The sequence below is a fragment of the Saccopteryx leptura genome, chromosome 6 (assembly GCF_036850995.1).
Source record: "Saccopteryx leptura isolate mSacLep1 chromosome 6, mSacLep1_pri_phased_curated, whole genome shotgun sequence".
NCBI lineage: Eukaryota > Metazoa > Chordata > Mammalia > Chiroptera > Emballonuridae > Saccopteryx > Saccopteryx leptura.
In genome coordinates this window covers 187,223,115-187,248,001 of record NC_089508.1, presented here as the reverse complement: position 1 = coordinate 187,248,001, position 24,887 = coordinate 187,223,115, and the positions used below count along the sequence as shown (strand labels likewise).

The 24,887-nt window shown below is 51.1% G+C and overlaps 2 protein-coding genes across 4 annotated transcripts in view; one reads left to right on the top strand and one right to left on the bottom strand.

Annotated features, from left to right (window-relative positions):
- Positions 1-24,887, bottom strand: part of DOCK2 (dedicator of cytokinesis 2) — a 401,087-nt gene that overhangs the window by 116,567 nt on the left and 259,633 nt on the right. The gene's annotated exons all lie outside the window — the stretch shown is intronic.
- Positions 1-24,887, top strand: part of INSYN2B (inhibitory synaptic factor family member 2B) — a 111,302-nt gene that overhangs the window by 18,942 nt on the left and 67,473 nt on the right. The window contains exon 1 of one of the 2 annotated variants that reach the window (XM_066342689.1): positions 5,352-5,407. The exons of the other annotated variant lie outside the window; for it this stretch is intronic. The gene's annotated coding sequence lies outside the window, so the exon portion shown is untranslated. Of the gene's footprint in view, positions 1-5,351; positions 5,408-24,887 lie in introns of those variants that run through there. 2 annotated transcript variants of the gene reach the window in all.

The following is a 24,887-nucleotide window of genomic DNA, read 5'->3' as shown; positions in this document are numbered from 1 at the left end:
CCTCGTTTCCTCTAATCTGGGTCTCAACAGAAATCAAATAACTGTTTGTCTTCCTTCCAGGTATCAGCAGAACTGAGCTTTCTGAGATGGTTCTGTCTCTTTTCCAGGCCAAATCTTTTTTTTTTTCCATCTATCATTCTGTTTCCTATTCTTTCCCTCCGAGTAGCTTATCTGGTCTCCACACTACTCATTCTTGATCTTTCTACTCTATGATGACACTTACGAGGTGGGGGGCACACGGCGGATAGCATTTGTTAATAGAGTGGCTGGTCAAGAGAAAGAAACAAAGTCAGAGGATCTCAGAACTGGAAGGACTGTCCGGGGTTATTGAGTCCAGCACTCACCCTAATGCGTGCTCCCTGCAGTAGCGTCCCTAAGAAAAGACCCAACAACCTCCGCTCAAGTAACTCAGGAAAGGGAGAACTGCCCACCTAACCAGACACTCCCTGCCCCTGTAAATAGTTAGAATTGTTATAAAGTTCTTATGTTGCGCGGTAAACATCCTTCTTGTGACAACATCCAGACGTTGAACCAGTTTTGCTCCTGGAGAATGAGCCTCTGATTCTCTACAACAGTGGTCCCCAACCCCCGGGCTGCGGACTGGTACTGGTCCGTGGGGCCATTTGGTACCGGTCCACAGAGAAAGAATAAATAACTTACATTATTTCCGTTTTATTTATATTTAAGTCTGAATGATGTTTTATTTTTAAAAAATGACCAGATTCCCTCTGTTACATCCATCTAAGACTCACTCTTGACGCTTGTCTTGGTCACGTGATACATTTATCCGTCCCACTCTAAAGGCCGGTCCGTGAAAATATTTTTTGACATTAAACCGGTCCGTGGCCCAAAAAAGGTTGGGGACCACTGCCTTACAATATGCTCTTTATACAAACCCAGTCCTGCTCACTGGGTTATTCTGCGACGCTACCTACATGTCCATGTGTTCTTTATGCCCAGTTCTAGGCTTAAGTCCTTTGGATGTCCCTGATTTATGAAGGGGATCTGTTTGATCTAAGTTCTGGGCGCCTGTGCCATTCTTTACCAAACATAACATGAGCTGGTCATGCTGAAGAAGACAAGCATTTGAGGCGCACACAGCAGACTATATATTTCCCCCCACTGTCTGGAGTATTGTTGGCAGAATAGAGAAGCGTGGAAAGGCGGGAGCCCTTTACCTCAAGTCCATTATGAAGGTGACTGGGTGGCTGACAAACGACAGAGCCTTCTGCATGGACGGCCTCTCTATTGCTGGCCATTGCTAGCATACTGGTGCTTATTCTCAGCCTTAATGCTTACTGAACAATCTTAAAGGGAGCTCTTTGCCTAACACTGAATCTTGAAATGTGACATTATTTTTATAAAACGAATGCTTACTTAAACCACATGCTGCAAATTCTCACCAGAAAAGCAGAGAGATATCCCCTTTGTCCTCTAGTTTAATAATAAGAAAAAGGGGGCATGTTTGGGGATGAGGCAAACGGCCACCGTGTATGTCCATGAAAAGCTGTGATTTAAATGTGCACATCAGGATTTCAACAAGAACACTCTATACCATTGGCCCTGTTATTCGGATGATGGGTTTTTCGGACTGGGCTCTTGCTTGTCTACTCCTGGGGTTTTTCACTGCCCCCAGGGTCCAGGCATAGACTGGAGGAGGAAGGCAAAGATGGTCTCTAAGAGTCTCATCAGCTCCTCATTAACAATAGCGCAGCCGGGTATGGACAGGGAGGTTCCTTTTCCTGCAAAGCGGTTTCCGGATCATGTGTGTGGTCCACTTAGTCAGGACTCCTCCTTCCCTGCCATGAGGGTAGGTAATAGAGTTGACTAAAGGCCGTGCTTTGTCCAGCTGTGCCTGTGGACATCTTGTTTCCCACGTACTCACCCGTTTGGGAAGAATATCCTCGGGTGAATTTTAAATGTGTCTGCACTGCTTTAACTTTCCAGAGCACAAGCCTTCAGAGTCCGGGGCGAGGGGAGCCGGCAGGCCCTCTCGGGCACGGTGCTCGCTCAGGGTGGACGTTGCGGTGGGAACCTCCCTCCCCTCCGCTGCCTAGCTCAGTGCGTCTCTGTCTCCGTGGGCAGGCTTGTTGAAGGAAGTAATAAATGGCCCCGAGCAAGAGGAGTTCAGGGAACGAGGACAGCAGCACTAACTGGAGCTCAACCAGCCCTGAAGAACAGATCAGGAACCCGCGAAAAATCAAAGCCCTTCCCCATGCAGAGCTGGGCCCTGTGCGAGCTGGGAAGACCCACATAGACGCCCGTGTGCTCCCAGGCTTTTCCCAGGCCTCCCCGACCCATTCCTCGGCTGCTCCATTAGCAGGAATGAGGTTGCCTGTGGTTTTCATCCCCTGACTGCTCAGCAGTGCAAAGAGTTCCAGTTCCCCCATGACCTTGGGCAGGCACCTCACACCTCTGAGCCTCAGTTTTCTCATCTGCTCAGTGGGGCTGGCGATGTATACTTATCCTCCCAGGGCTGTGGAAAGGACAAAGTAAATAATAACAGCTAGCTTTGCATGGACGGCCTCTCTATTGCTGGCCAATTACATGTCAGGCAATAGGTTAAGTGCTTTCTACATTTTGTCTCATTGAATCCTCACAGCAACCCTAGTAGGTAGAAATTTGGAAGCAGAAACTGGAGCTCAGAGCAGTTAAGTAACTGGTTAAAGGTCACACAGCCAAACTAGGATGGATGGTGCCTGTTTTCACTCATTCATTCGTTCACCACTATTAATCAAGCGCTTGCTCCACACCAGGCGCTGAGAAGCAAAGCCGCACGTAGTCCCTGCCCTCGCGGCTCGAGTGTCACTGGACTGCACACTGTCCAGAGCACAGGGAAGTGGAGTAGAATGCCAGGTGCTAGTCACCCCCCAGTGGGCCCCAGGCTGAACCCTCTGGAACGAGTCCCGCCCGGTGCTGCCGATTGAGACATGCTCAGGGAGACGGTGTTGGTTCCACAAATTCCCCCGGGGACAGGAACTAGGCACGTCGGCCAAGGCAGGAAGGAATGTCTTCTGCGTTTTCCTTATGTTTGATGCGTGCTCAGACTTACGGGTCGGAAAGGAACCTTGAGAATGAATTGAATCCATTTTTCAGTCTCTAAGAAAGACGGCATTTGTACTTGGCTTTGCTGGAGGGATTCAGCCAGGAAAACTCACTTTAAAAACCTGCTTAAACAGAGTCTGTATTTACAAACAGGTAAATTTAAGAGCATTCCACTGCCATTAAACAGTGAGCACTCCCAGGGCATTTTAAATAGGATTGATTCAATGCACTTTCTTAGCACGCGGCTGTTCAGGAATGCAAAATATACCTGTGACCAGCATCTTAAGGCTTCTAAAAGGTAGCTGATGCCTTCCTCCCTGTTGGGTTGCATGCTCATACCTCTAAAAGCATTTGTATAGAAGCCCTTTCTTAAATCGAACTGAATCCTACCTGAGCCGCTAAAGGTCACTTCGGGGATCTTTCTAATACGATCCGAGAGAAAGGGACCTGAGGGAAGGGGCTGGGTATGGGTAGATTATAGCTGAGCGGTGCAGACTCCGTGGTATCCGGGGCAGCCCCTGGGGTTAATGACATCACTGTGGCTGGATCTGGGCACAATTTCCCTGACTCTGTTCTAGCTGCGTCTAGACACTCAGTCCATCTCTGAAGATCCTTTTCTTGGAGACACTTAAAGCAGGATCCGTAATTCACACCAGGCAGCTTAGCCCTTGCTCAGGCAGGACGCTCTCAGGGAGTTAGTCCTGCCTTGGCCGGACAGAGGAGGAAGTTGAGGCTCTGGGAACTAAAGTGACTTGACCAAGGACACACAGCAAATTTGTGGGAAGACCATCTAGACGGGTGCTCTTTCCTTTACAACGCCGAGTTTCCTGTGCGTCGTCTGACTCTGTGTTTCCCTGAGGTCCAGAGGCAGATCTTGTTCTTCTTTAGGACCCTGCCCTTCCCCACTCTATGCACCACACACACACACACACACACACACACACACACACACACACACACAGAGCCCAGGTTTAGGCACGTTAGTTAGCCCAAAGCACATCTGGCTTGCTTTGTCCCGAGCAGATTCGGGCAGGAGCGCCTTGGCCATGAGGATGAACAGGAATTGAATCTACGAGGCCTCTGTGACAGTTTGTAAATGAAGACGGTTCAACCAGGCATTTAAAGGGAGGTCCCCTGGCAGAATCTCTCCAGCGAAGATGTGTACCAGTGCGGAGTCCCTCCCTTCCCTGTTCACACACTGATTGAATACGTTCAGCAAGAGCCTTTCTTTTTTTTTTTTTTTTGTATTTTTCTGAAGCTGGAAACGGGGAGAGACAGTCAGACAGACTCCCGCATGTGCCCGGCCGGGATCCACCCGGCACGCCCACCAGGGGGCGACACTCTGCCCACCAGGGGGCGATGCTCTGCCCCTCCGGGGCGTCGCTCTGTTGCGACCAGAGCCACTCTAGCACCTGAAGCAGAGGCCAAGGAGCCATCCCCAGCGCCCGGGCCATCTTTGCTCCAGTGGAGCCTCGGCTGCGGGAGGGGAAGAGAGAGACAGAGAGGAAGGAGAGGGGGAGGGTGGAGAAGCAAATGGGCGTCTCTCCTGTGTGCCCTGGCCGGGAATCGAACCTGGGACTTCTGCACGCCAGGCCGACGCTCTACCACTGAGCCAACTGGCCAGGGCCTCAGCAAGAGCCTTTCTATTGTGGAGAAAGACCCGCTGCTCCCCGAGCACGCCCTGGCTCTATCCAGACAACCTTCTGCCACCAGTGGGCCTGGGCAGGGGCACCCCCTCTCCCTCTCCTGTAGAAGCAAACACTCTGAACCCAAGTCACATGGCGGAAGCCTGGTGTTCTCCCCCCCCCTCCCCCCCCCCCGGAATGGCCGGCCAGCTCCTCGGCTTTCCGTCATTCCCGAGTCTCTGCAAGGTTTCGAGCTGCCTGGCTCAGGAGGGCACCGAGTATCTAGCTCTGCCCAGGTTTGCTCTTGGCTGGAGCGGCCCTAAGACGGCTCTCCCACTCCCTCCGGCTCTCCTCTGGGAGGTTTGCCAAGTCACAGGAGGCAAGGTCCGCGATTGATTCGTAATGCCCCGCTATGTTTTAACAACTGGCGAAAATACCTGCTCATGTCTCACGGACGCTCTCTGCCTGGCGGTTCAAGTCACTATTGATTTAGTCATTGATTTGCAAACCTGTGAAGCCCAGGCAGACCCATCTGAGCCTTCCCTGGCATCGGTGACTGTGACCACTCATGATATCACTCACCTTGACTTTGGGAGCCACCCCTTGAAAATGTGTACACAAATAGCTTTGGGAAGACCCAGGACTCCGCATTTGGAGAATCAAACTATCTTTTAAGCAAGTCTCTCTCCTGCTTGGACCTGAGAGTCCCCATTCATCAAATGGGAGGACAGGGATAGGTGAGTTTGGGGTCTCTTCTGTATCCATGCCCCACCTGCCTGCTGACAGCTGTGGGGAGGGGTCTGGGGGGAGGGTTCTAGTCCTTAGCATGTAGCCCGTCGTAATTACCTTACCAGAGGCCTGAAAAAGATTTTTTTTCCTGCTCCAAAATACAAAAAGAGAAAACTGCGAAATCAAAATGAGCAAATATTTAATTAAATGTCTACATAATGTAACATTATGTAAATGCCATTAATTATTAAGTTGACAGCCATAAAATTTTCATTACATTTAAAAACAATTTGTTCCTTAGAATTCCTGACTTGGGAAAATTTTTTTTCAAATATGCCCAGTGATGGCTGAGGGTTCATAGCCATGAGAACAGACAAAAATGGCTTTAACAGCCACATGGTAAGGAAAAATAAAATAAAAAAGAATCCCCTTTTCAATGTTTTATGGAAAAAAAAAATAAAACGTGGAATGTGGGTAACTTTTAATGCGTCTGATAAGATGTGAAGTGAAATCTTCAAAAGTAAGAATGCCGAGGGTCTTTGAAAAATCTTAAAAGTGTCCTAGGACCAGGGGTAGAATACTAGGAATTAATAATGTTCAGGACACACTTATAGACAGGTATTATTGGTTCATGTAGTCCTTGAATGATCTTTAAGGTAAAAACCGTTCCCATTTTACAGATGTGGAAACTGCCAACGAGGGAAGTCACCTTCCCGAGCACACGGGGTAGCTATCAGCAGAGCTGGGATGAGAAGGCTTATGCTCTTGGCCCCTCTCCAGCACAACGTGTCTAGTGCCCCGGACACTTCCAGAGAAGGGAGCAGGGCTGCTGGGAGGAGAGGGAAGGGACGCAAGTCTCCTGAGATCGTCTGCCGCCTCACACTGACTAACCCCCAGGCTTGGCCCTGCTGCCCACCCTAGTCTCCTCTCCAGCTGACAGCCAGCCCCATCTACATGCTATTAATAAATGCCGAGATAGAATTTTTTAAAAAGAGGTGATCACCATTGACCACTCCGCCAGCATTTTATCCAGTACTTAATCTCATGCGATCCTCACGACAAACCCCATCTTATAAACAAGGGATTCGGGGTTTAAATATAATTTGCCCCTGGTCACAAAGCACTCAGAAGTGGTGGAGGCTAGAACTTACACTCTGGTCTTATCTTAAAGCCTGAACTCTTTTTTATATTAGGAACATACATGTATTGCTTAGCAATTTGATTAATACGAAGTATATATAAAGAAAAAAAGCCAAGCCTTCCCTTTTCTACAACTAGCCCACTTCTCTCACCCTATGGGGTCCCCACTGCCTATGTATCTGCTGCTAGGAGTTTGGTGGGCATCCTTCCAGACTTTAGCTGTATATTTACACGTACATCTAGGTATCTATCCATCTATCCATTCCTTCCTCACTTCTTTATTCTGGAGGCTTCACTCCCTACGTGTGGCAGCTCCCAGGATGGAAAATGCAATGATAAACCCTCACCCGAGATGTCCAAGTTCCAAGGGCAAGGCTGACCAGAGTCCTGATATGTATCCGTGGGATCGGGAAAAGCAGGTGGGGGCCTCTCACGCCTTCGATTGCCCTACACCCCTTTGCAAGGTTCTCTGGCTAATTAACACACCAGTTGTAGTCCACTCCTGCACGGGCTCATGTGCTGAAAGTGCATGCCATGTTCTCTGTCTGGGTGGTCTCTCAGCTTGAACAGCTCAGATCTCATGTGTGCGCACTTTGAGCAGAACAGGGGACCTGCACAAGACTAGTGGCAAAAATCTGACTCACTGCTGCTTCTCTGTCCTTCACTTAAAGGGGAATCATAATTAGAATTACCCAGAGGACAGTAAGGCAATAGAGTGAGTTATTTGGGGACAGGACCATGCTGCTTTGATTTCTGCAGACCCAGTGCCAATGGAGCAGCTAGCACACAGTAGGCACTCAATAAATTGTCAAATGACTACACTGGTAGAATAATAACAGGGTCTTCGCCCAGTGTTGCATGCAGGAAATCTCTGTTACAGTGATTTTTTTTCCCAAAGATGAGAGATTTTAGTCCTCTGGTGGAGTTTTTTCCCTTTTTTTTTCATAGTACTAGTTCAGGGGCAAAGAAAAGCCTCTATCTCTCTGAAGAAGTAAGAAACACCCATGGGGTTTGGATAACTTAAATTGCAAGGCTTTCTCTTTCACGTGTTGCAAGGATAGAAATATTCAACAACAGCACCGACAATGTCATCTGTGTTCAAGGGGTGACATCCTGGCTAAGAGATGGCCAAGATAATGTTGTGCCTGACAGTGGAGGCTGGGAGGTCTGTGAGCTCAGGGCTCTGATTCCGGGGCCTGCCTTCTGGCTGTGTGATCTTGGGCAGATTACTGAACTTGTCTGTTTCTCAGTTTCATTGTCTGTAAAGTGGTGAACCTCATAGTACCCTGCCTCTGGCATGGTGCCTATCATTAGGCACAATGATGTAAGTAAAACATGGAGCTCACGCTTGGTGTGATATATGTGTATGTGTGTGCGTGTGTGTCTGTGTGTACATGATAAAAGCTCAAAAGTATACTATTGTTATTAATAATAGACTCAGGACCCTTGTCATAAAGCTATTCCCAATATTCAAGAACTTGATTTCTATTGACAACTCGTTGTTAAATAAATGAAAATGAGTGAATGCACTATATTGACCAGGGTGAGATGCTTAGGCATGTGTCCCACTTAACCTATCTCTGAATCCCCAGATCTGAGCAGGTGACACATAGCCGCCTTTCTAGGTGAGGCAGCTGAGAGTTCACAGTGCAGGAGCCTAAGTGGGGCAGGGGGCAAGAGAGTTTTACCCAGATGTTCTTGATTCCAGCCCCAAGTCTGCCATGTGCCACCTGGTGTGGAAGCAGTAAGAGCTCCTCCCTCTGTCTAGGGCGCCTAGCAGCTTTGGACAGCATGCTGATGGAACAGACCAGAGACTCAAAGAGTGTAAGCCAGAAGGGGCTCTAATCCTGTCCACACTAGGCGGGTGGTAAGACCCGACGTCTTCCTGTTTTCATAAAGACATGGGTATAGTCAACAATCCCTTTTCCTGGACTTCTGCTCTGCCTGTGCCAGAGTGACAAAGAGTGAAAGAGGGCAAGTGGAGAGGTGAGAGGGAATGGTGGGGACAGTCCCCAGCTATAGCAGGCAGCTGTCATCGGCTTAGGCTGGTCGTCACCATGTAGGAAGGCGGGACCAGCTAAGTCAGCCAGTGTGACTTCTGAGCAGCTGGAAATCCGGGAGATCATGTGAAACTTATCAAAATGTACACATTCCCATCAAACTCAAAATTAACTCTATAATTTGACTGTCCCTCCTGGGACACTATGGGTCAGCTTCAGCCCACGGGCTGTCAGCATTTAACCTGGAACCCCAGCTCAGACTATGAAGTACGACCCTGTACCCGGGCCCGTAGAAGGAGCCGGGCTCAGCTGGCGGTTAGTCACAGAGTCAGGGAAGCCGCCCGGCCTTGGTGCCCCAGCCCACCTTAAAGAAATCAAGTAATGCTGAGACAGAATGTGGCTGCTCTCAGGAACAATGACAGAATGCCCAGAAAAACATAACACTAGACAAAATATTTCATGGGTAAAAATAGCACCCTCAAACCTTCCTGTCATGCAGAAAATCCACGGCAGAATCCAAAACAGAAGCTTACACGACTCTCTGTGAACGATGATGCTTCCGCTACGGGACGCGCCCCATGCCCCCCAACTCCAGCCTCTCGATCCCGGCCACCCAGCCACTCCACTCCTGTTTACTCAGATTTGTCTTCTGAGCGCTTGTTGTTTGAGGGTCTGAAAAGGCTGTTGTGCTGAGATTATACTAATATTTATTGAGCTCTTAGTACATGCCAGTGGCTGTCTGAGCTCCTGGCATGTATCAGTGCACTTAATCCTCAAAAAAACCCCAAAACCAAAAAACTCCTATGAGGAAGGCTTACTCGTTCCCCTAGGAGGAAATTGAGGCCCGCAAAGGTTAATCACCTCTGCGAGGTCTCAGAGCTACAAAATAGTGGCTCCGGGGTTTGAACCCAGATAGACTGACTCCAAGGTCCCAGCCTTCAGCCACCGTCCAATGACAGTTCCCGCCTAATCTTTTCGACACCAGAACAGTGAGAGAGGGCAAGAGGGTATCGTCGTCTACTGAGAACGCGGCGTGATGGGCTATACGATAGGATTCAGTCTGGCACTCAGCCTGAGCGCTCTTCAGAACAGAGAGCAGCGGAACGCTTAGCAAACAGTATCCTGGATCCCCAAAGGGCCGGCCCCTCCTCCCCGGTGACTTTGATTTCCCCTTGGGAATGTGACTTCCGCCAGAAGATAATCTAAAGCAGTCTTCGGTCTCAAAGAAAACCCCTGAAAGGAGATGACTTGCTAACTGATGGTGAGGATGGGATGGATGGATGTGCAAGAGCCTATTTGCATTCCCCACTTCAAAAAAAAAAAAAAAAAAATGAGACCTCCGGCTCTTTTATCAAGAAGTCGTAAATGACAGGGTGATCCCCTGCTCCATCGGCTCCTTTAATTAAATGATCTCTGAGACGTTACACCTCTGTGTACACTCAGAAACTCTTCTGCTCCGTCCCCTTCTGATCCCTGTAATTTATTTTAAAGATCACAGTGAACATGCTATTTGCTCGGTGAGCCATGGCCCAAAGATATCAAATTCTAACCTGATCACACAGCATCCCGTTCCACGGTGCCCCCATCATTAAAAAGCTGCTGCTCATCCCGCCCCCCCACCTCCAGTTATCATTGCCTCTGACTTGAATCTCTCCATTCAGTCTGGCATTCCAGGCTCCAGCCATCTCATTGGTTAATTCTCCTCCTCTTCAGCTACACTGGGCTACTGGTTGTTAACTCCTTCAAGGAAGATATTTTCCACTTTTCATTGGTTAATTCTCCTCCTCTTCAGCTACCCTGGGCTACTGGTTGTTAACCCCTTCAAGGACTAGTTCCAAACCCTCCCTTCCCGCGGTCCTAGGATGCGGGGACTGGGATTCTCCATGAAGCTACCCGAACACCTGCATTTTAAATTCTGCCGTGTTGTAATCTGCTCTGCCATGATCTCCTCCCTGGGAAGCAAAGGCAACAGGAGGGCCAGGATGTGTCTCCAATGAGTCTCCCCATCACACTGTACGCATCGTAGGTATCCGGCACATGTTTCTAAGGGTGAATCAGTCACCTAGGGAACGAAGGCAGGAATGGCACAGTCTTGGACTTTTGTGTTTACATTCAAAAGGACGCCTAGGCAGCTCTGTGCCGGTGCTAGCCACCTTTATGGGCCTGCTTTGATTTTTACTGAATGACAGTCCTCTTTGCTAGGATACACAGTGATAATAAGGTAGGAAGGGTGCTCAGTGGCTTCTGTTACACCTCTGGATGGATGCATACAAGAATAGTGTGGGATAGTCTTCCAATTTGATAGCGTAACAAACATTGGTAACGCCTGCCTTATGCTGAACAGTGTGTTCAGCACGGAATAGCCAGGTGCCCGTCATCGGGGAGCTCCTGGTCCACAAAGGAAACAGACAGACCATTCTGAGGGGCCGGCCCTGAGGGGTGGCCAATATTACCTGTGGACGGAAGGGATAAGGCAGGAAAGAAAGAAGAAGGGAGAGAGAGAGAAAGACCTGGAAAGAAGATATAAATGTATGTGTGTCTATGTGTGTGTATAGGTAGATGGCAGATAGATAGATAGATGATAAATAGATAGATGATAGGTAGATGATAGACAGACGATGATAGATTGATAGATAGATAGATAGATAGATAGATAGATAGATAGATAGATAGATATAGATAGATGATAGATGACAGATGGGTGGATATGGAAAGAAAAAATGAAAATAATCATTCCCACCCCCACCCTGTCTCTCTCTGTAACATTATCCTACTCTATCTTTTTTATAACACTTATTGTAATCTGAAATTAATTTACTTAATAAAGGGTAAACAAGTAAACTAATTTATTAAAAAAAAAAACATTCTCAGCCCCCTTCCTAAAATGTAAGCTCTGTGAGAGCAGGGACCCTACATGCACTGTTCCTTACAGGGTCCTCAGAGCCCAGGCAGCAGTAGACAAATGACCGTTTATTTGTTAAGCGAATGAACAGCAGAAGCTGTCAGGTGGAATTTCCACACCCAGAATGTAAACCAGGAAGTAGAGAGGATGTGTAAGGAATGCCGGCCGGCTCCTCCCTTGGTGCCTTACAGGAAGGACAGCTGGATCCTGCTGAGAGTCTGGTCAACCTCAGGGGGAAAGGATTGGAGGAAAACAAGCATGGCAACTGCTGACCCTGCTTTCCAACAATTGCAAGGCCACCCCCCTCACCCCGGGCACAGCCTTACAGGATGCTGCACTGTGTGGCATTTATTTCTTATTTATGGGATCAGCGTGTGTGCATGCCAACACAGCAGCAGGGACCGTGACGGGAGGACCCATTCCTGTCCCTCTCCTCCAGATAACAGGCAATTTGAAGGACAGTGCATGCATGCCGACAGCCGGCCGTTCCCTCCTCCCCCCAAATAAATGCGCTGATTAAAGGTTTCATCACAGTCGAGGATTCTTCTATCCATTTTTAGAGGGGAGAATGAGAAGTAATGACACGAAAGCGTGGAGGGGCGGGAAAGCCCAGGCTTGGGTTTGTGGAGACAGACCGAAATCCTAATCAGGACAACCTTGGATCAGTTGAGTGGCCCTGGCCAGAGGTATCACCTCTCTGAGTGCTGCTTTCTCATCTACAAAAAGGGGCTAATGAAGTCTACTTTGGAGGCTTGTGGGGAGGATGATGGATGAGAAAGCAGGCAGCCCAGTGCTTGGCACTCGGCCTGGGCACAGTCAATGAATGCCAGTTCCCTCCGCCTTCCCCTCGGAAGGTGCTCATTCCTATTCCAAGATGCGTCTCCTCTTCCCAGCCCTGGTTCAGTCTGTTAATTCAAGCGGGGATAATTCACAGGGATTGTATAATGTGCTAGTTACAAGTATGGGTCCCGCTATCAGACTGCCCGGGGTTCGAATCCTGGCTCTGTCCCTCCTGGGGCGTCTGACCTTGGGAGGTCGGGTGATCCCTCTGAATTGCAGCCGTGTGGCAGCTCTACATGGGAACAATGACACGGGCTCGTCTCTCTGGGTGGGGATGAAGTGGATGCTGCAGGTGAGACGTGTGGGACTGTGCCGGGGACCTCGGAACGTGCTCTCCAGCGGGGGCGCCCCCAGTGCTCCCCTGCAGCCCCTCGGCCTTTGTTCTGTCCCTCCGACACAGCAGCACTCCTTCGCGCGCTGTCCCCTCTGCCTGGACCCCGTGCCCTCCCCGGGTCTCCTCACAGTGGGCTTCGTCTCGGTGTCCTGGTCCTGGCCGAAAGGCTCTGTCCATGGTGAGGTCTTCGTTGCTCACTCAGCTGCTCTCTGCCCTGACACTGTCCATGACAAATTCCTTCTGTATGACTTTTCAGGGCACGTATTAGCACGTTAACCCGTTTTTCCGATTTGATTTGCTCGTGTGTCGCCTCTCCCCGCCCCCCACTGGAATCCGAGAGCTCAGGAGAGCAGAAGCCAGCCAGTCTCCGTCCTTGAAGCCACGCCTGGGGCGCCGTGAGCCCTCAGGAGCTTTGTGGCACGAGGAAGTGAGTGAACGACAAGTAACGAAGTGAATGACTGCGTCTCCGGGCGAGAAGATGAGTGGAAGCACCTTATTCTCTGCAGCGGTTTGCTGGGACGCGGCCCATCTGAATGTCCAAGGCTGTGGTGAAGGCCTATTTCCAACTCTCCTGCCCGTTCTTTCCAATCTGAAAACCAGCAAACGACCCACTTGATAAAGCCTAACGGCAGCTCCTGGGAGAACCCCGTGGGACTTCTTGTGACTATCACCCTTAGTCACCCAGTTAGAGGGACCCTCAGGTCCCCGCCTCCTGGTGCACCAGGCTGGGCCGAATATGAGGGCTATGTCACCACCCTCCCCACTGCTCCCTTCCAGGATGGTCGTCTGTGGCCGGAGGCCTGCTCTTCTCTCCGAGGGACCAGAGCGTGGGTCCCTTTCTCCCTCAAGGGCAGAGAGACTGTTCCATGAGGCCTTCCTCACCGTCACTGACTGCGGCTGCGCTGGCCTGTGGAATGATCTAGGACTAGATCTTCTCTGAGTAAACACGGCTTTGGCTCTGAAGAGCCTCACTCAGCGGCTGGTGCGTGACTGGACAGAGGGCCGCAGGGAGGTGGGGAGGGCGACGGGGGGTGTGGAACCAGAGCCGGAGCCCGCCAGGCCCAGCCTGCGTGGCTTCCTGGAGCCGGCAATACGGGGGACGTTCACTTTTCGGGAAAAGAACCACATCAGTATTCCGGGAGACTCCTAGGCAAATAAGGACAAGTCTTGGGGCCCAAAGCCAGGGAAAAGATCAGGTTGCAGACGGGACCGAGGTCGTGGAACAGGCGGAACCCGGAGTGCCGGCTGCTGGGGGGGGGGGGGAGGCTAGGGGAGAAGGGCGGGCGGCTTCCAGAGGGAAGTGTCCTGCAGGCTGGAGCAGCACTGGTGTCTGGTGTCCCCGGACGAGGAGCACCCCAGAGTCCTTGCTCTTCCTTCTTAGTGTGCATGTGACACGGCCGCTGCAGACCGCCCCCGTGGCTGGCTCCGTCACTCCTGGGGGGGGGGGGGCCTTGAGGGACCTGCCCCACTGTTCTGAGCCTCGGTTTCCTCACCTCTGAAACTGTGGTGGGCACGGAGGAACTGCTCGATTAGCGGGCTCCACTGTTATCGTTTCGGGTGAGTGTCTTCTTACTGAGGCTTCACGCTGAGACCCGAAGCGTTCTGATGAGTCCTCGCTCCTCCTGGCCTTTCTGCACCAAGTGACATGTCTCCTCCAATGGGCAGAGTGATGGGAACTGCCACTCACTCTGCACGTGGGGCGGCATTATTGACCCACTGCACAGATGATGACGCGGTCCCAGAGAGGCGGGGTGACTCTCCCCAGACCACGCAGCTGGGGGCGGGTGGGAGGGGACAGGGCCGTTTGGTTTAAAATCCACACTGTTTGAGCCGTGCCAAAGGGCTCTGCCCGGGTCAGGAGGAAGGGACGGGCACCACATGGTGCTCCCTGGTCTGGATGTGGGGGGGCCTCCTCCATGGGGGTGCATGCTCTTCCGTCCTGGTCACGTCAGGAAGATGACTCTGAAGTTATAATAAGAGTCTAAATCCTCCTCGTCATTTGTCAGGCATTCTCAGGGAAGACAGACCCCGGAGAGATGGTCTTAAAGGAAAAAAGAGAAAATAGGACATTTGGCAGCCAGGGGACCGGGCATCGAGACAGGCATCTGGGAAATGAACGTTCTGAGTGAATGGAGCCCGCTGGGCTCATTAAGGAGGGCGGCTTCTCCCTGCCTTCGGAGGCTGCAGGGCTGCTCCATCGTTACCGCCGGTGCCACGCGGCGCCTCCACCTGGGGCTGCTCGGAAGGGCAAGGATGCTGGTGGCCACGACCGCCGTCCAGGGCTTTTTATAAACCTGCTGGCTCACGTAATCCTCCCGACCACCGTGAAGTGGGTTTCGGTGTCCCCACGTCACAGGCAAGGGACCTGAGGCTCTGGGTGGCAATATGTCTCTCAAGGTCACACTGTGCAAAGGATGGAGCTGGGATTCCACTGAGGACTGGGGGGAGGGGTGCCCCAAAGCCTGGCTTGGACTCTCCCTCCCCCAACCCTCTCTGCTCCCTCCCGCGTCACTCCTGGTGGCGCCACCCGCTCCTTGTAACTGGGGCAGGGGACAGCCACTGCTGCCATGTTCTATTTTTGAGCATCCTCCTTGCTCGGCAGAATGTGCCTCTGATGGCCTCGGAGGGCCAGCCGGCGTTTGGCATGCCGGCCACGCCGCACTCACAGCCTTTCTGACCCCCCCCCCCACACACACACACAGGCATGCCGGCCACGCCGCACTCACAGCCTTTCTGACCCCCCCCCACACACACACACACACAGGCAGACCACAGGGGGCAGGTGCCGCAGGCCACTGGCTCTCTGGCTCTCCAGGTTCAATCCAGCTAGAGCAGGCACGCTGCCATGTCACCTCTCTCTGCCTCACTTTCCCCTCTGTAGGGTAGGGACCGCCACATCAGTCAGGGCCAAAGGACACCGCCCAGAAAAATGCTTAGCCTAGTCCTGGCCCATGGTGAGTGCTTTATAAATTATTCGTCAACAGACCTGAAGAATAGAGAGTCACACGGTGCTAACACCAGAAGGCCCTCAGAAAAGAGTCAGCCCCCAACCCTCTAGCTTTAAGAGAAGGTAAATAAGGCCCCGAAAGGCAAAGCGACTTCTCCAAGTTTTCGCAGCAAGTGGTGAAGATGATATTAAAACCATTCTCCTCACGCCCAAGCGTTACCCCAGGGGAAAGGTACTCAGACATAAGCTGCACCACTTCCATGTGTTGAATTTGGCCACAGGTTTGGAAGCCTGGGGTTGCCTTGTCCACATGCCTGGATCTGAGGGTGGGGCCAACCCTACAAAGAGCTGCTGCTTATCCCCTGGGAGAAATCTAACCCAGAAATGCTGGGTTTTCCCAGAAAGAGAATCTACCAATAAATATTTTAAAATCTATTCACCCAATTCACATTCCTAATGCATTCTCCGAAGCTGAAAGTCAGCTTCATGAGGCTACACTACAAAGCAGCGACATTTGATGTGGGTGCGGGGAAAACGCAATGTCACCCTCCCTTCGGCCGATAGAGCAGCTGCAAGGGGCCCTCATCACAGTTCCCAAGCTGGGCGGGCATCTCCAGCCCACTCTGGAACCGTTCGTATACCCAGTCCTCTCTTTTGGCTGTTGGAATCCCCATGTGTTGTATGAACACGATCGGCCAGATATTTACATGCAGTGTCTTATGTAATCCTACAATGTAGTAAAGAAGGCGTTCCTGTTCCGGGCCTCCGCGGAGCAAGCAGACCGCCGTGCAGAGAGAGCATGCGCAGTGGTCGGTGACGGCGGAACAGTTCCCTCCCAGCTTGGCTGGCTAGTGGCTTTAACCGGCTCCTGAGCCCGTGTGGTCCCCCGACACAGAGGGCAGGGACCGTGTCCTCTATTTCCCTGTGTCCCTTACAGGCCCAAGGCCAGATCCTGCCTGCCGTGTACCACCCTCCTCCACCCCCCATCCCCCCATTGCATAAAGCGCGGCAGCCCGTGGAACCGGTGCCATCTTGGCGAATAATTCCTCCTTCTCCTCATCGCAGAGAGAACTTGGGAGGAAAAATTACAGTGCTCTGTACGATATGGATATAGATGCTTGCAAACGAGTTCAAATTTATGATAATTTCCCAATACCTCAAGACATCCCACTTGAACATCTGTGTGGCTCATGGACAAGTGCGTGAACTGTTGCTAATCAGAAATGAATTGTGCCGGCTCCACAGACCCGCGTTTCCTGCGCTTCTCGACTTCCCCCTCGTTCCTTCTTCGCTTCCCTCTAAGTTAATGAGACCGTGGGAAAGGCATGGATGCTCTTCCATGATTCTGAGTAGCCAGAAATCACCGAGGCGAGAGAATAGACCAAGGAATAGAATATTCTTCTTGCCTTGACAGTTGATTTTTTTTTTTTTAACTCTCTTCTCCAGCACCCATTCGTACACCGCCATAAATAAGATATGCTACAGACTTTCTCAGGTGTCAACATCTTAATGAGAGAGCGTGCGTTCTGACACCTTGGGAAAGGTCAATAAGGAAAAAAAGAAATTAAGAGACAGGCCGCACAGCCTCTGATGTGGAACTTCCTCTGTTCACGCCAACGGGCGGCAGTGGAATTGTCATTTGGCAACTGTCGAACAGATGTGAAGCCTAAATGACACGGTGGTGCTTTATTTTTGAATGGTGCGTATTTTTAACGTGGAGGAAAGAATGGGGCTTGACATTTACAGGCGGCAGAGCTCCTGGTGTGCAGTGACTTTGTCTCCAGCGCAGGCTGACGCAGGCAGTCCCAGAGAAGAGGGGCTCTATTCTGGAGGGGCCCGTCTCAGTCGCTTCTCCCCCCACTTGGAGAAAATTCACGATATTGAAGGTCTGCTGGTTTCCTGCCGCTACTCCTGACCCTTCCAGTCTGTGTTTTCACACACCAGCCAGAGCGATCTTTTCCAACCCAGATGGAACGGTGCCATGCCCCGCTGCTGAAGACTCTTCAGTGGTACCCACAGCTATTAGGATCAAGTCCAGAATCCTTAAGAGGACCAAGGGTTCGGCAGGGTCTGGTTCTTTTTCCACTTGTCATGCCCCACCTGCCGTGCACTCTCCAGTCTTCAAGTAGTCAATTACTTTCACCCCACAGGACCTTTGCACCTGCAGCAATCTGTGCCGAGAACACTCTAGCTCTACCGCCCCCTGCAGCCTGCAGCCCTCAACCTCCTGGACCCCCCAGAGGACAGCTCTTCGTCATCTCCTCTCCCTGTCCCACACGCTTTCCCTTCGAAGCACTTCTTGAGTTTGTAAAAACAGACTTGGTAGGGGTGAGCTGATTAATGCCTGCCATCCCCCAAACCACATTCTATGAGGGCAGGCTCTGTCTGCTTTTGGTCACCTTTGATAACCCTAGACTTAGCACAAGCCGGGTCCCTCAGCCTGGGGACCAGTGACATTTTGGGTCAGATAATCCTTTGTTGGGAGGTGGGGAAGCTGTCTTGTGCACTGTAGGGGTCAGCATTCCTGACCTCTCCCCAAAAGATGCCAGTCGGAACCTCCAAGTGGTAGAAACAGAAAATTTCTCCAGACATTGTTAAATGTCCCTGGGTGGCACCATCGCCTCCGCTTGAGAATCACTGGTAGGGTCGGTCACACAGTTGGCACTCAATACAGACCCACCCACTTTTCAAAGCCCCTTTTAAAGCAGCAGATCCCTTTTAAAAACTCAGAGAACAGTATATTCTGCTCCCGTGCGCAGAAGAGGATCCTGGGACTCATCTGCTCACCCCTCTCCCCAGCCACAGCTGTCCCCAAACATGTAAGTTTGGGGATAAAACGTAAAAGATGACTCTGCCAAGAGTAGAACAGTTGACACCCCAGTTGACACCCCTGACGCCTGCTGGGTCCCGGGCCCCATAGGCCCAGGGATAATGAGGTACATCAGAGTCTCAACCTTGAGCAGATTACCATCAGTATAGCCACTGCTTGGGCAAAAGCATCACATAAAGGAAGTAAACATAAGAGAGTTTAGAAGAGAAAATAAAGAATAATAAGTACTCTTTTTTTCATCTACAAACTTAAAATAATTATACCGTCTACTTCATAAGGCTGTTATGGGCATTAAATGAGTTGATACATTTAAAGTGCTTAGAACAGGGTCTGCCACATAGTAAGGACCCAACACATGTTACTATTATCATTACTGTTATTATCATCTTAGCATTTTATCGAACATTTACTATGTGCCAAACAGATAAGCATGCATTATCTCACCTCATTCTCACAGCCTCAGGAGATACACTTTCTGTATTATTTCCACTGGACATTTAAGGAAGCCAATCATAGGTCAGGTTCAGTGAAAATATCCAAAGCCACACACCCTGGGAAGATAGATCCAGAAAGCAAACCCAAGTCTAGGGCTTGGTAAGCCGTATCTTAAAGGGCCAGATAGTACATTTTTAGGCTTTGCAGGCCGTTAGATCTGTGCTACAAAACTATTCATTTCTTCCATGGTAGTCTGAAAGCAGCCATAGACAATAAGCAAACAGATGGACATGGCTGTGTTCCAATAAAACTTTATTTACAAAAACCGGCAGCTGGCTGGCCAGTAGTTAGCCAGCTCCTCTAAAACACAGAAAGTCTTTTGAAAGATATCTTCCAGATGTAGATATCAGCAAGAGCTGTCAAGAATGATTTAGGTCAAAGAATGTGGGCTAGGGCATAGCCGCAGAAAGGTCCACTCTTCTGCTCCCGGGCTGGGCAGCCCCTGCCCAGTCTCCAGATTTCACACCGCTCCTCCCAGAGTGTTCAGGTTGCTGTGTTTGCAAAGCAGCAGTGCGCGAGGTTGTGGGAGACCTAATCCATGATGAAGAAGTTTTGTTTAATTTTTTTTTTTTCTAAGTATGTTTGAATTATTAAGTGTCTGGCTCATTAAGCAAAGGGTGTTGTTGTAATTCTGTCGCCGGGGACAAAATTGCTATTTAAATTGAGTTTTGCCAATTTAGCTAATTTACTAAGTGGGCACTGCCACGTCTTAATTATCATCCTTGGATCATAGATTATTCATGGGGACGACGCATCAACAGTTCTGGTGCACAAAATCCATATTGGTGTTAGGGCAACCCCCTCAGAGGTGAGCGCCCCCTAGGGGACGTGTTCTCCTTGCAGTGGACGGGGAGCCAGGCTGGCATCTGTAATAATGTCCATATATTTACTAACTTACCAAGAGAAGAGAGCCAATCAATCACACAATAAAGACTCGCTGATTCTCTTCACTCCCCCCCCATGTTTGCAATTGGCTGTTTCCCTCCCTCTGCCCGGGGTCTGCTATTGACCAGCAGTAAGACCTCTGGTAAATCACTTCACTTCTGGGCACCTTGTGCTTCTTCTGGAAAGTTGCCAGGCCGGTGGAGAGTTTTGGAGCGGCACCAGGACAGGGGTACAGCAGGTGAGGAGCCTTGAGTGGGCACGGCCCAATGTGGCCTTTCTAAAAATGTGGCTCTCTGGGCACCTCCCTTGCCGCTCCCTAGCTGCAGCTCTGTCACGGAGACACAGACATTCCCTGCCCTGTGAAGTGATGTCTGACAGCGTTTTCATTCTTTGGTCTCTTTTTAAAAAGTCTGTGCTTCTGTGGATTAATTCTGCGCCTACAAGTCCAGATGTGGAGTCTGTTGATTTTGTTTTCCAACCCCTGAAGGGCAGACAGGTGGCTTTGTAACGTTTTTCAGACAACTGGTGAACTAGCTTGTTCTTATTTGCAGAAATACTTAGGAAACAGAAGACTATATTTCCTGAACGTTGGTTGGCTCCCTCCCCTCCAACCCAAGGGAAACACTGCTCACCTCTTAAAGGCTGTCTGCTTGATCTTTTATTAGTTGTGTTTAGAGGCGTGAAACTGTAACCGTTTAAGGATGTAGCTCACAGAGGATGCTGTTTTCTGTCTGCTCTGCCGAGTAAATGTCATTCCTAATTATTATTTATCTGCAGGACTTTTGAGTTATATGGTCTCGTTCAACCGGAAATGTCTGATTTTCTTTTTTTTAAAAAAATTTTTTACTGAACCCGTTTTTCTCCTATGAAGTCAGCGTACTGTGCACACTTTGACAAGTTTTGAAACATCATGTAACGGTTAGAGCTCTAAGCAAAATACCATGGTGATGAGGGATGACGTTTCCACACCTGCCGTGTTCATCACGGCCTGGCGGTGAAGACCTTCACTTCACCGCGAGGCGGGGAGGACAAGGACGCACCAGCGCATATTAGCATTTGCTTCCCGATGCGGCCCCTCGCACCTTGACCTGACGATGTTCCCATGGCGGCCGTGCCAAGGCGTCAGGGTTTTGAGAGACGGAGTCTCAATCTCGACTCCTCCATTCAGCCTGCCCTTTCTGCACGTCAGACTCGGGTGACTGGCGCAATCCAGGCTCCCGTGATGGCTCAGCGGGATCAGAGGGACACGCCTGACACTCAGCTTCCTGCGCGGAGGGGCCAGGTGGGGCCTTCTCCTCTGCTGCTTTCCCATTTTGATCCAGTAACGAAGGTGCAGAGATAGGATCTCGGCTGCGGCCGGGGAGCGCACAATCTTGTACTCCCAGATCTTGGCTCTGGCAAGTGGCATATAAAGCTGCTCAGAAACGGTATCCGCACGGCCAACTGTGGCCTGTCCTCGTACACTGCTGCTCCCCCCCTCCCCCCGCCTACCTGCTGGACTCCCTGCCCAGCCGACTTCCTATTAATTCTCAGATCGTCTGGAGATAGAACTCCCATCTCAGACGGCTCCACAACCAGCAGGCTGGCAGCTACGGATCACGTCAGGCGCAGAGGGTGCCAGCTTCCTCCTGGATAGATAGCATTTTCACTGTACCAACCACTTTCTCAGCTTTTCTTTCTTTTTTTTTTTTTTTAAGTTTATTTTTTTATTTATTCATTTTTAGAGAGGAGAGAGAGAGGGGGAGAGAGAGACAGAGAGGGAGAGAGAGGAGAGAGGAGGAGCTGGAAGCATCAACTCCCATATGTGCCTTGACCAGGCAAGCCCAGGGTTTCGAACCGGCGACCTCAGCATTTCCAGGTCGACGCTTTATCCACTGCGCCACCACAGGTCAGGCTTTTTTTTTTTTTTAATTGAAATTAGTATCAAGGGTAAATGGTCCAAGTTGTTTTGGCAACATGTCACACTTATTTGCTTATTTGCAGAGGATGTTAAAATTCACATATGGCACATAGAATAATAAAACCAGGAAGGGGAGGAACGACATGATGAGGGACACTTATCAAGTCCGGACCCTGTGGGCAGCACCATGCTAACACTTTGTATGCATGCTCACACTTGATGCCTACTGGTACCCAGGTCGGGAGGAGCCCACCGCTAGCTCCATTCTAGAAAGGAGAGACAAGGCTTAGCAAGCGAAGCGCCTTGCCCAAGGTCAGGCAAGCCAGGAGTCAAGGACAGGTCTGGGGTATGTGAACCCACTGTGGGCACGCAGCTGGGGAGACATGTGGAGGCTGACAGCGTTCTGTTCCCAGCACGTGCCCACGTCCCTCACTGTGGGACAGGTGCTGTGCCAGGCACTGGGGATACTCCGTCGTCAGGGCTTTGTGTGTAGTGGGCATGAGGAGAGGCAAATCAGGAGGCACAACCCGAGGTGGAATCAGCTGCGATCCACAACTACCGGGGTACTCGGGAGGGAAATGTAAGTCAGCCCAGATCAAGGAAGTCTTCTCGGGGAAAGACGCCAGAAGAGACTTGTCCCAAGGGCTTCACAAATTCTATTCCACTTCTACTAAAGGAAAAACGAGACAAGCGGCGTAAACTCTGCTACAGTTCCTTGTTACTGCCACCTCATAGGTGGCATCCACCCGGTGCCCGGCCTCTGCATTTCTCAACCTCAGGGGCACGGCCCACGGACATGAGGCGAGCCTCAAATGCAGATATCGACTGACTGATGCGCAGCACCGACCCAGGGATGGCTGGCGCTCTCTGCCCTGAGTGGGCGTGCTTAGCGCCGGCCACGGACGCTGATCAAGCTGCGTGAGCAAAAAAAAAACCCACAAAAGCAGGCGAGGCCCCTAAGCCAGCATCACTACAGATGACTCCGGAAGTATGTTCGAGACATGGGGACACGCCCTGGAGCACTCCGTGTTCCTTCCCCTTGGCGATTACACAACGTCTGGACTCCAGCCGCCCCCATCCGCTCCTCGCCTCGTAAATCAGTGCCAAAATAAGACCAAAGAGGGAATGCGGACGTGGGCAACTGCCTGAAGGTTAGACAAGTGGGCGGCCGACCCCCGAACTGCTTGGGGGCTGATGCACACAGGTGCTCTCCTGGCCAGGGCCGTATTCCCAGAACGGAGGCCAGCGAGGTCCCTTGTCCCCGCCCCACAGGCACCGCCCCTCCCACCAGGAAGAAGACTGAATGGAAGAGAAGGGAGGGGGTTGGATCAGAAGAGTCATTGTTTCTGAAAGGCAGACAAATGAGCAGACTGCTTCCCCCACGGATTGTGCTGTCAACGTTAAAATAAAACGAAAGAGTGAGTTCATTTATGCTGACTCTTGGCGCTCAGGATAAATGACTAATTTACCAGAACAGGGAGAGCTGACCTACAGCAGCGACTCCCAGCCTTTGCCTGCACATTAGAATTACTTGGGGATGCCCAGGCTGTGACACAAACTAATGAAACAAAATTGTTGGGGGCGGGGGAACAGAGGTGCTGCTACCTGCGTAGCCCTCGGGTGATTTCCAGCTTGCGGGCCGAGGCTGAGACCCCCGCCCCCATCCTACAGGCCAACCTGCAGCTCTCCCATGGCGGAAGCAACTGGTAAACAGAACCTGATTTCCATGGCAACGTGGGGCTCAGTTCCTCTCCCTCTCAGAGCACACCGAGAGGGGGAGGATTTAGTTTACTTGTCCCTACCCTGTTTCAGGTGGCAGGGCCTAGAGTGGCAGGGAATCTCTCTTATTTCATGACTGGAGGGTGGGCTGGGGGCCATGATATAATCTTGCCTGTAAATACCTGCTAGGGAAGCCACTGCTCTGCAGAGCGGGGCTGGCAGGTGTGGTCTGTGCAGAGCAGCTGGACGCCATGGCGGGAGCCAGAGGGAGGCTCTCCATGAGCAGTGATGTGATTTAGGGTGCTGCCTGATACGAGGATATGCAGCTGTTCTTTCTTGGGATTTGGTCCCTGGGAAACCATGATACCAGATCTCTCCTTAACCAGAGAGAGAGAGAGAGAGAGAGCGGGGGGGGGGGAGAGAGAGAGAGGGAGAGAGAGAGAGAGAGAGAGAGGGAGAGAGAGAGAGGGAGAGAGGGAGAGAGAGAGAGAGAGGGAGAGAGAAAGAGAGAGAGGGAGAGAGAGAGAAAGAAAGAGAGAGAGAGGGAGAGAAGCCACTGTTTATTTCTAAACACTATGCATGTGTGAGTTTTATATCTTTGTAGGAAAAGACCAGAAAAGATACCCATTCACTCATATTAGTCACTTTTGAAGACAGGAATTTGGGCAGCGGTAAAGGGACTTGGGCTTTTTATTTTATGCGTGTTTATAATGTCCGGTATTTAAAATGAGGAGAATATAAATGTTGGCTCCTTGGTCCAGCCTGACCCCTCATCCAGTGGTCAGTGCCACACGTCCCAGATCTAAGAGTCCCGAAAATGAACTGCCAGCACATCAGCGAGTCGTGCATGTTGTGGCTGAGGGCTTCACGCGGAGGCCCGGGTGCGTGCCACACCCACTGGGGGATGTCTGGTGCCTTCCCTCGCTCCTTTCCCACACACCTGTCCCTGTGGCAGCTGTCACCGCCCCCTCTTCCCTACGCCCCCTCCATCTTCTCTTCCCCTCCACGACTCTTCTCTCCGGCTCACTCCACCCATTTCCCCGCTCCTGCATCTCATACCACCACCAACCAGTCTCACCTCTTCACGCTCTTTGTCCTCCTCCCGCCATAGCAGAAGGGACCCACCACCCGCCTCACCGTCGGAGCAAGTAATCTTAGAGAGCACATTACCCAGTCTCTCCCATCGCCTCCCTCTCATCTCTCCGCCGACTGTATCTGTCCCTGGAGCCCTGACGCCACCTGACACCATCTCCCTTTGTTTACTGCATCTGTTCTACCTCCCCACTGACATACAAGCGTCATGAGGTCAGGACTCCTGCTCACTGCTGTATCCTAGCACCGAGAGCAGCTCCCGGCAGGCAGGTAGCAGGCTCTCAGAGGTGTTTATTGACTATATGAATGAAAGAGTGAGGGAGGGAGTGAATGCACGCTATTTCCCTGACCCCCAGTGGAGAGGGGGAACAGAGAAAAGGGCAGCGGGAGGGCAAGGGTGGGAG